The sequence below is a fragment of the Nomascus leucogenys genome, chromosome 3 (genome assembly GCF_006542625.1).
Source record: "Nomascus leucogenys isolate Asia chromosome 3, Asia_NLE_v1, whole genome shotgun sequence".
Lineage (NCBI taxonomy): Eukaryota > Metazoa > Chordata > Mammalia > Primates > Hylobatidae > Nomascus > Nomascus leucogenys.
In genome coordinates this window covers 125,461,372-125,471,953 of record NC_044383.1, presented here as the reverse complement: position 1 = coordinate 125,471,953, position 10,582 = coordinate 125,461,372, and the positions used below count along the sequence as shown (strand labels likewise).

At 41.2% G+C, this 10,582-nt stretch overlaps 1 pseudogene; it reads right to left on the bottom strand.

The window, feature by feature from the left end:
* Nucleotides 1-6,425: 6,425 nt before the first annotated feature.
* Nucleotides 6,426-7,999, bottom strand: LOC100589662 (annotated as a pseudogene).
* Nucleotides 8,000-10,582: the final 2,583 nt, after the last annotated feature.

Here is a 10,582-nt window from a genome sequence, read left to right as displayed (position 1 = left end):
TGGAGTGTAGTGGCGCAATCTTGGCTCACTGCAACTTCCGCCTCCTGGGTTCAAGCGATTCTCCTGCCTCAGCCTCCCAAGTAGCTGGGACTACAGGCATGTGCCACCACGCCCGGCTAATTTTTTGTATTTTTAGTTGAGACAGAGTTTCACCATGTTATCCAGGATGGTCTCAATCTCCTAACCTTGTGATCTACCTGCCTCAGTCTCCCAAAGTGCTGGGATTACAGGCGTGAGCCACTGTGCCTGGACTGAAATTTTTTCTTCTACTTCGTCTAGTCTATTGTTAAAGCCTTCCACTACATTCTATAATTCCCCAAATGTGTCTTTAATTTCCAAGGGTTCTAATTGGTTTTTCTTTAAAATCTCTATTTAGAAATTTTTTAAGTCATATCCTGAATTTTAAAAAATTTCTTTATGTTGGTTTTCACCTTTTTCTTGTATCTCCTTGAGTAGCTTAATAGTCAACTTTTTGAATTCTTTATCTGGTATTTAAAGAGTTTATCTTTGTATAGATCCATTGCTGGAGAGCTCGCATGATTTTTTGGTAGGGGGTGGTGTTATAGAATGTTGTTTTGTTATATTGCCAGAGTTATTTTTCTGGTTTCTTCTCATTTGGGTAGACTATTTCTTGTAATTATTCTTGAATTTATTTTTGATATTACTCTTTTTAAAAATTTCTTTTCCCCCCATTAGCAATGTGACTTTAATGTTTATAATTTACTGTAGGCTAGTACGGCTCTTGGTGCTTTAGGGATGAAGATTCTGTTCCTTAGTTATAGAGAGTCTCTGTATGATGGCTTTCTCAGATGCTGGTTATGGTAGCAATGTGCTTGTTGTGTGAGCAAGTTCAGTGTCCTCTATGAGGTTGGAATGGCAGAGGTCTCTTGAGGTTTCTCATTCCCCCATGGGGTGCACTTTTTTATTCATTTATTTTTTCCTCCAGTATTTTATTTACTGGGTTGAATAGTTCAGGCTTCAGGCCAGTAGAGGAGGTGTCTCTAGGTAGAAACTGGTCATGACTAAAGCAGGTAGGTAAGTGCAATACCCAGTGGTGGGCAGAGGTCTCAGCCTTGGCAGAGGTGGCTGGGGTAGCTCTCGGTGAAATGCACTGAGGTCTTATCAGGGGGAAGAGTAGGAGCCGCCTCAGCTCCACTGCAAGGCAAGCAGGAAAGCCATTCACCTCCCAATCACACTCCTGACCCAGTGTTTCAGTTATTCAAATCAGGCAGACACCTCTTTTCATCTGCAGGAATGTTGATGTTCCAAGTAGAGAGGGATTGTAACTCTACCCCTCATGCAAGCCTGAACCTGGAGGGTGCCCTTCCTGCAGTGATGCAGTCACCCTGAAGTTTTCTAGAAAGGCTGTCTATAGGTGCACCCATCCTAAGCTCCCATAGAAGTCCCAGATGTGTCTGCAGTGATGGACTGGGGGAAAAGAAGTCCGCTTCTCCAAGACCCTTCACAAGTGCCAGGCTGCCTGACTGTTCGGGTAGAGCTATAGACTGGTCACGTGGACAGACTCAGAACCTCCTGGTTAGCCAGGGTGCTGCATGCAATGGTGATAGCTGAGGTCACACACAAGTTTTCTCCTTCCTGGGCTCTGTGTTATTCTACCTGAGAATGCTGTAATGGACTGTGTCAGTTGGCCTCCAGCCAGGAGGTGGTGCTTGCAAAAGAGTGTCAGCTGTGGTAGTAGTGGTGGGATTTGTGCTTGCCTTATGTAACTCAGGGGAGGTATTCTAGAATCTCAGGCAATGGGTGGGTCCATAGAGCTCCCAAAAGTTTCTGTCCCTTGTGTTAAGCTACCAGGGCAAGTGGTGGAGCAAAGCCACGTGGGGGCTGGGTCAGGCAGGTCCATGCTCTGGCTCTCCACATGCAGGGCAAGTAACCCCAGTGGGGGCTGGGGACCAGTTCTCCAGCTGCTCCGGTAATATTCCAGGAAGAAGTGCAGCTGCCTGTGTTGCACAGAAGAGTTTCACAGGGAGTGGGGAATAGTAGGCAACAGTAGGCCTACCCAGCTCCCACACGCTTAGAAAGGCAGGTGGCAGGTCACAGGCCGGGCACAGTGGCTCATGCCTATAATCTCAACACTTTGGGAGGCCGAGGCAGGCAGATCATGAGGTCAGGGGATTGAGACCATCCTGGTCAACATGGAGAAACCCCATCTCTACTAAAAATACAAAACTTAGCTGGGCATGGTGGCACATGCCTGTAATCCCAGGTACCTGGGAGGCTGAAGCAGGAGAATTGCATGATCCCAGGAGGCGGAGGTTGCAGTGAGCCAAGATCACTCCACTGCACTCCATCCTGGGAGAAAGAGTGAGACTCCGTCTCAAAAAAAAAAAAAAAAAGAAAAGAAAAGAAAAAAGAAAGGCAGGTCTCTCATACTTCCAGTACACTAGCACCAGCTAGCTAAGTTCCAGGCAATCTGCACTTAAAACTCAAAACTGCCCCAGCCCATAAGCCTTCCCTGTGGAGACAGTGACAGCCACTTTCAGGACATGCTCCTAGTCTTGGCTCCTGTACTTGTGGCTGTAGCACACTTCCCACTTGCCCCCAGTTCTGGCCAAGGGAGTCTGTTCCTACTTGAAATTATATCATGAATTTCAGCTGGGAGCTTCTCTCAACGTGCAACCACCACTTGAGTTAGTTGGCAGACTTCTGGGAGGTCCCTTGTGAGGTAGGACCAAAAATGACTTCCTTCAGTCTGTGCTGAAGACTGGGAATGCACACAAGGCTCTTCCCACTGCTGCCCCTGCTTTTATATGCCACATCAATCCCTAAATCAATGCCAGCACTCGGTAGGGTTAAGGCCTTCCCCCATGAACTGGATTAACTGGTTCCCCAGTGGGAGTGTATATCCTGGAGGCAGTTTAATCCCCCCTTCAGATTCTGCAGACTTAGTTTTCCACCTGACTCATGGTGTAGGCTGCAGCCCACCACTTCTTTCAAAACGCCTGTGGTTTCTTTCAGTTTTCCTGTTTAGTTCCTGTGTTGCTTCTTGGAGAAAAGTTCACAGTGTGAAACACTACACACTATTGTGTCTTTCCAAGGAGGAGAAGCATGCTGACAATGTCTCCAATCTACCATCCAAGAAGAGAACAAGAGTCTTTTTAGGAATATGAAACTATCCAGCACCAAACAAGGAAAAAATCTGTAATGCCCAGCATTCAATCAAGGATTACCATACATCAGAATCTCAAATCTAACAAAACACAATTTAAAGAAAGAAAATAAAAGATCACCAGTCATGAAGGAAGCAAAACACCACCCTTAATGAAGAGAAAAGTCAGTCAATTGAAAACCACCTAGATGTTAGAATTAGCAGACAAGGACACTAAAACACTTATTGTAACTGTTTTTCATACGATCAAAAGTTAAGTAAAAACATGAAAGATATAGAAGAGACCTAAATCAAATTCTAGTGATGAAAATTTTAGAAATGAGATGAAAAATTAATTGGATGAAATTAGAAACAAATTAGATGTTTCACAATAATGTGATTATACTTAACACCATTGAACTACACACATAAAAATGGATAAAATGGCAAATTTTATGTAGTCTTTTACCTCTCTCTCTCTCTTTCTATATATATATATATATATATATTTTTTTTTTTTTTTTTTTTTGAGACAAGATCTCACTCTGTCACCCAGGCTGGAGTATAGTGGCACAATCACGGCTCACTGCAACCTCAACCTCCCAAGCTCAAACAATCACCCCACCTCAACCTCCCATGTAGCTGGTACCACAGGCACATGTCACCATGCCCAGCTAATTAAAAAAAAAACTGTAGGCCAGGCACAGTGGCTCATGCCTGTAATCCCAGCACTTTGGGAGGCTGAGGTGTGTGGATCACCTGAGGTCAGGAGTTCAAGACCGACTTGACCAACATGGTGAAACTCCGTCTCTACTAAAAATACAAAATTAGCCAGGCGTGGTGGCAAGCACCTGTAATACCAGCTGTGCAGGAGGCTGAGGCAGGAGAATCACTTGAACCCGGGAGGCAGAGGTGGCAGTAAGCTGAGATTGTGCCATTGCACTCTAGCCTGGGCAACAGAGCAAGACTCTGTCTCAAAAAAAAAAAAAAAATTGTAGAGATGGGTCTCACTTTGTTGCCCAGGCTGGTCTCAAACTCCTGGGCAATCCTCCTGCCTCAACCTGCCAAAGTGGTGGTATTATAGGTGTGAGCCACCACGCCCAGCCTAAAAATGTATTTAAGGGGTCAGGTGTGGTGGCTCAAGCCTGTAATCCCAGCACTTTGGGAGGCCGAGGCAGGTGGATCACGAGGTCAGGAAATCTAGACCATCCTGGCTAACACAGTGAAACCTTGTCTCTACTAAAAATACAAAAAATTAGCTGAGTGTGGTGGTGGGCACCTGTAGTCCCAGCTACTCGGGAGGCTGAGGAGGGAGAATGGCATGAACCCAGGAGGCGGAGCTTGTAGTGAGCTGAGATCGTGCCACTGCACTCCAGCCAGGGCGACTGAGAGAGATTCTGTCTCAAAAAAAAAAAAAAAAAAAAAAAAAAATTTAAGGAGTTTAAGGAGTAGATTAGAAATTGCAGAAGAAAAGATTAGTGTATATGTGTATATGAAGACCTAGCAATAGAAATTATCTAAAATTAAACAGAGAAAGAATAAACATTTAAAAAACCATGTATCATGGAGCTGTTAAAAATTTCAAGATGGCTAATATACATGTAATAGAAGTCACTGAAAAAGAAAAGAGAGGGTAACAGAAAAAAATGGGAAGAAATAATGGCCAATAATTTTCCAAATTTAATGAAAAGTATAAATCTACATATTCAAGAAGCCCAATGAACCCAAAGCACAAGAAATGTGAAGAAAACAACACTAAGGCACATCATAATTAAATTTTCCTAAACCAGTGATAGAACATTGTAAAGCAGAGAAAAACATCACAATATATATAGAGAAACAAAGATAAGAATGATAGCAGATCTCTTATAAGAAAAAATGCAAGTGAGAAGACAGTGACACACATCTTTAATGTACTGACAAAAAAATTATTAAACTGTCAAACTAGAATTTTATACCAAGCAAAAGTATGTTTCAAGAACTAAGGTGAAATAAAGACTCTTTCACATATACAAAAGGTGAAAATATTTATCACCAACAGACTTGCTCTATAAGAAATGTCAGGCTGGGTGTGGTGCTCACGCCCGTAATCCCAGCACTTTGGGAGGCCAAGGTGGTTGGATCACAAGGTCAGGCAATCAAGACTATCCTGGCCAACATGGTGAAACCCCATCTCTATTAAAAATACAAAAATTAGCTGGGCTTGGTGGTGCACACCTGTCATCCCAGCTACTCAGGAGGCTTAGGCAGGAGAATCACTTGAACACAGGAGTCGCAGATTGCAGTGAGCTGAGATCATGCCATTGCACTCCAGCCTGGCAACAGAGTGAGACTCTGTCTCAAAAAAAAAAAAAAAAAAGAAAAAAAAAGAAATATCAAAGGAAGTTCTTCAACCAAAGACATGAGGAAAAGGGAAGAAAAAGAAGAGATGGGTCAAACAGAAAACAAATGGCAAGATGACAGACTTAAATCTATCAATTATCACATTAAATATAACTTTGTCAAAACATCTCAGTCAAAAGGCAGAGATTGTCAAATAGAAAAGAAACACAAGGCTGGGTGTGGCAGCTCATGCCTGTAATCCCAGCACTTTGGGAGGTCGAGGCTGGTGGATTACCTGAGGTTGGGAGTTCAAGGCCAGCCTGACCAAACCCCATCTCTACTAAAAATACAAAATTAGCTGTGCGTGGTGGCACATGCCTGTAATCCCAGCTACTTGGGAGGCTGAGGCAGTAGAATTGCTTGAACCCAGGAGACGGAGGTTGTGGTGAGCTGAGATCACACCATTGCACTCCGGCCTGGACAACAAGAGTGAAACTCCATCTCAAAAAAAAAAAAAAAAGAAAAAAACAGAAGACCAAACTCTATGCTGCATATAATAAATGTACTCTCTCTCCATATATATATTTTTTCTTCTTGATCAGTCTAGCTAGAGATTGACCAATTTTATTGATTTTCTCAAAGTAACTGCTTTTGGTGCTATTCATTTTCACACACACACACAAACACACATGTTAGATGTTAAAAGACAAAACAAGATAATCTTGCTAACCTTAACTATAAGAAAGCTGCAGTGACTATATTACTATCAGACACGATAGATTTCACAGCAAACAATATTACATGGAATTTTTCAAGTTTATTTCATAATGATAAAAGGTCATAAACAAATCTAAACATTTATGCACCGAATAATAAAATACATTGAGCAAAAACTGATAGAACTACAGGACAGGCAGACAAATTATGGTTTGAGATTTAAATATTCCTCTCAATAGAAATGATCTACTGATGATATTTAAACTGAGTGACTCTGCATTTTCTGGGTTCTGGATGGTTGCCCTTCATTAACCCAATTGAAGAAAGAAACTCCTTGGACCAGAAGCTTCACAGCTGAAGCCCGTAGGACCACGGAAGAATACCTTGAAGATATTGTTTGCATCAAAATCACCCAAATTCATGTCCTCCTTATCCAGGTCCTGTCCACTGTGATAATGAACCATTTTCTTGGAATCAAAGAGGATGGTAAAGACCTCGCCACTTCCTTGATCTTCTCCTCCTCCTCTTGAACCCCAGCACTGGCTCCATCAAGCTGATGTGGATGGTACATCAAGGCTGTTTCCAATAAGCTTTCTTGATCTTGTCCTCAGAGGCATTCTTGTCTACTTCCAGAACCTTGTAGTAATTATCCCTCTTACTCTTCTTCAGTTCCAGCTGTGCATTTTTTAGGAGCTGTTTGTATTCTTTTGTTTTCTCCATCTGATATACTTTTTTCATAGCCTCTCACTGTTTCTTCATACTGTTCTGTGTCCATGAAACTCTGAGCTCTTCTCAAGTAGGCTTTTATGTAAGTGTCATGAGCTTCACTGCATTTGTGCAGCTGTCTATTGCATCATCTAGTTTCCCAAGCTCGGAATTAACCATATCCCGGTTACAGTAGAGTTTAGCAATTGCTTTTATGTTGTTGGGGTCTATCCCGGGGTTTCTGTGTACAGTTCATCAGCTAGTTTGTAATTTCCTTCCCTAAATGCTTTATTCCAGTCTTGTTTCTTTGCGTTAAGTGTTCTGGCATTTCTGCACGCAAGGCAGGCCTTCTCATGGTCAGGAGCCATTCTGAGAGCCTGTACAAAAAACTGAACAACTGCCTACTGACTACAATCTTAATAATAAAGGCAAAGTCTGTGTACATACAGAGCATCCACATTGGTGGAATCCATTCATAAAATGTCACTGGCCACAGACTGTGCTTCTGGATAATGATCCAGCATTGCTAAACATTCTGCTTTGAGGGATATTGAAGTGATGGCAGACAGGGGCAAATTCTAGGGCATAGTCCATGCAGAAAACAACCTTCTGAAAAGCCCACTTCTCAAAACCTGTTTCTATGACTTTCTCCTATTCCTCGACTGCATTAGCATTTGTGAACTCCTGTTGTGAGTGAGCATTGTTATGATCCAGTTCTAGGGCTCTCTGAAAACTGCAATGTGCTGCCATGGCATTCCCTGGAGAGAGGTGGCACTTGCCCTCTCGTAGATGTCCCCGGAAGAAACCATCATCCAATTTCACTGACTGTGAAAGTATCTCCAAGGGCTTCGCAGAACCTTCCAGGCATCATCAATGTAGCTGCTCTATTACTATGATAGCTAGCATTTCTAGGGCACATATCTGTGGCTTTTGTCTAATAGTTATAAGCTTTGTTGTAATCTTGGCATAGTGTGCATTTCCTTGTTGCTTCAAAGACTCTGCTTCAGTATTTTAAATTACAAACTGGCAAAGCCACCCTCCTTTTATTGAGGCAATCCTGCCTTTTTGTTCTTCTGCATCACTGTCCTGGCAAGCCGTCTTTGCTTCCTCTTCATGGAGCAGCCCTGGCTTAGTTGCCGCCATTACCACATTGCACGATGGGACGACTGACAGTTTCTTAAAAAGCTAATTATATCCCTGCCATATGATACAGCAATTCCACTCCTAGATATTTACTTAAAGGAAAACAAAGCATATTTCTATACACACAAACCTGTAGATGAATATTTGTAGCAGCTGTATTTATAACAGCAGAAACCTGGGGAAAAAAGGCTTCAATGTTTATGTTCAGGTGAGTGGATAAACAATTTTTGGTATGCCCATATAACAGAATAGAAATCAATGCAAAAAGTGAACTATTGACTCACACAAAACATGGAAGAATCTCAAAATTATGCTGAGTGAAAAAAACATATATTTTTTCTCAAAATGCATACTATATTCCATGTATGCAAAATTCTAGAACACCAACTAATCTACAGTGTTAGAAAACAGATCAGTGGTTGACTGGGGACTCAGAGGTATGGGGAGCTGGGAGAAGAAGGGGGTATTACCAAGGGCCATGAGGAAACTGATGATGCATATTTTCATTATCTTGATTGTTATGCTGGGTGTATACAAATGTCAAAGCTTTTCAAGGTTTATAGTTTAATTATGTGCATTTTATTGTATGTCAATTTGGCCTCAATAAAGCTGTTAATAAAAATTTTGTCAAGCTTATGTTCCCCAGTAAATGAAATTTACTTCAAGTCACCGACCAAAAACTGTACAAGGTCCATTTTTCCTCTGTTCTGTGTTTGCAACTGACAGTTAATATGAGAGACAGAATATCCAAAAATTCTATCTGCTGAGGGCCACAAATTATCAAGTGTCTTGTCAAGGGTGGCCCACCACTGGTTAGGGGCTCAAGACACAAAACGCAGAATCAACACATTCGACTGACCATGATCATTTCTCCAGGGGTAATCTCAGTTCAAGCGTGCACTTCTGCCAGTCCAGACACCTGCTTCTTTATTATTACCCAAATGCTTGCACACATCTCACAAACTGGCACTATTTCACCAATGATGATTTGGAATTATAGTGGCCACTTTGGGAGAATTCCATATGTTTCCAAAATTGTCCATCTTACAGTGTTCTTAGAGCAAATGAAGTTTCTCTTCATTAGGACAGTAAAGTCTTAATGTTGAATGTACTGTCTTTTTTGATTGGAATAAAGAAGCTTCTAAATAAAATTCTGATTCTATAATAGCTTTAATTACAAGGAAAGCACCAAAAATCCATAGCTTATTACAGTCTGTTCTTTGATCCTGCAGCAAAGGCCTACCTTGCCTCAAGGCTACAGCAGCCACTGCCAAATTCATAGCCGTGTCTGCTGGCACAATTCCAGGGGCTTTCTGGGAGCTAATGCTACACAATTTTGGCCCTTAACTGAAAATACGCATTTCCAGCAAGCTGGTTTACTCCTGTAAGATCGTCTTACCTCTTTGCAAATTACTAGTCTTTATTATAATACTTTATACCTTCCATTCTCAGGAAAAGAAGAAATGCAAATAACTTGGGGTTACCTAATTCATAACACCTCCCTAAAGTTAGATGCCACTTGGGCTAATTGAAATTTGGGGGAAGAAGCCTAAATTGAATGATTTTACCCTGAAACAATGTCTTAAAAATCCTAATTTGGCTAGGTTTATCCTGAATTAGAAGAATTAAATTTGTCATTACCAGGTAGAAATTTAACATTTATGACAGAAATTAAATTTGGTTATAGAAAATTTTTAAAAATCTCTATTTCATGCACAATTAAGTCATAGATTGATCCATTTACATCCACTAAAAAAGCATCCACCCCTACTAAGAGGAGGATCCAGCCTCCTGATCCATCTCATTTGGGCAATGATGGAATGAATCATATAAGCTCCCAGACAAGGGTCTCAAGATAGAATTTAAAATAATTCCACTACAAGGATAAAGGAGATTATAGAATAGATTGGGACAGAAATAGGCATCCTAAGCCAGAATTCACACAGGAGTTCATTTGACTCTAAACCCATGCTCTTTTTTTTTTTTCTGATGAGACGGTTCAGAGTTTGCGTTTCAACTCACTAGCTTAGAGTCTGAACATTATTGCCTCTTATGTAAAAGAGGGATTATAGTGATCTTAAAGGGTGAGAGAGCCTCTGTAAAGGCCTGATACTAGTGTTTGGCTCATTTTATTTAAAATTATAGCTATTTATGTAGAATTTATTTATTTACCAGAATGTCAGGTGATGTTGTGGAGAACCTGAGGAATCAACCAAAAAAAAAAAAAAGGTTATATACCAAATGATCAGTTTTCTGACCAGAGAGAATTTGTATTGAAATCGGCAAGAAAGAGGCAGCAGGATTTTTGAACTGCCTGTACATGATTAAGTGAAAGTCAGAGGGAGTCAGAAGAGAAATTAACTTGCTTTTGCAGCTCCGTTCTACAGCATTCTTCCACCACAAAAAAGCTTGCAGGTGATTTGTTCAGACCAGTTCTAAACGCCTGCAGAGGTAACAGCCCCACCTTTTGGAGATTATTACTTCACCTAACTCTGATGGGAGACAAGCTAATAGGACTTCCCATTAAGAGTATTTCTGGATACTAAATTTACTCATTTTCCTCTGTAGTCTGATTCCATTTCTTTTTAT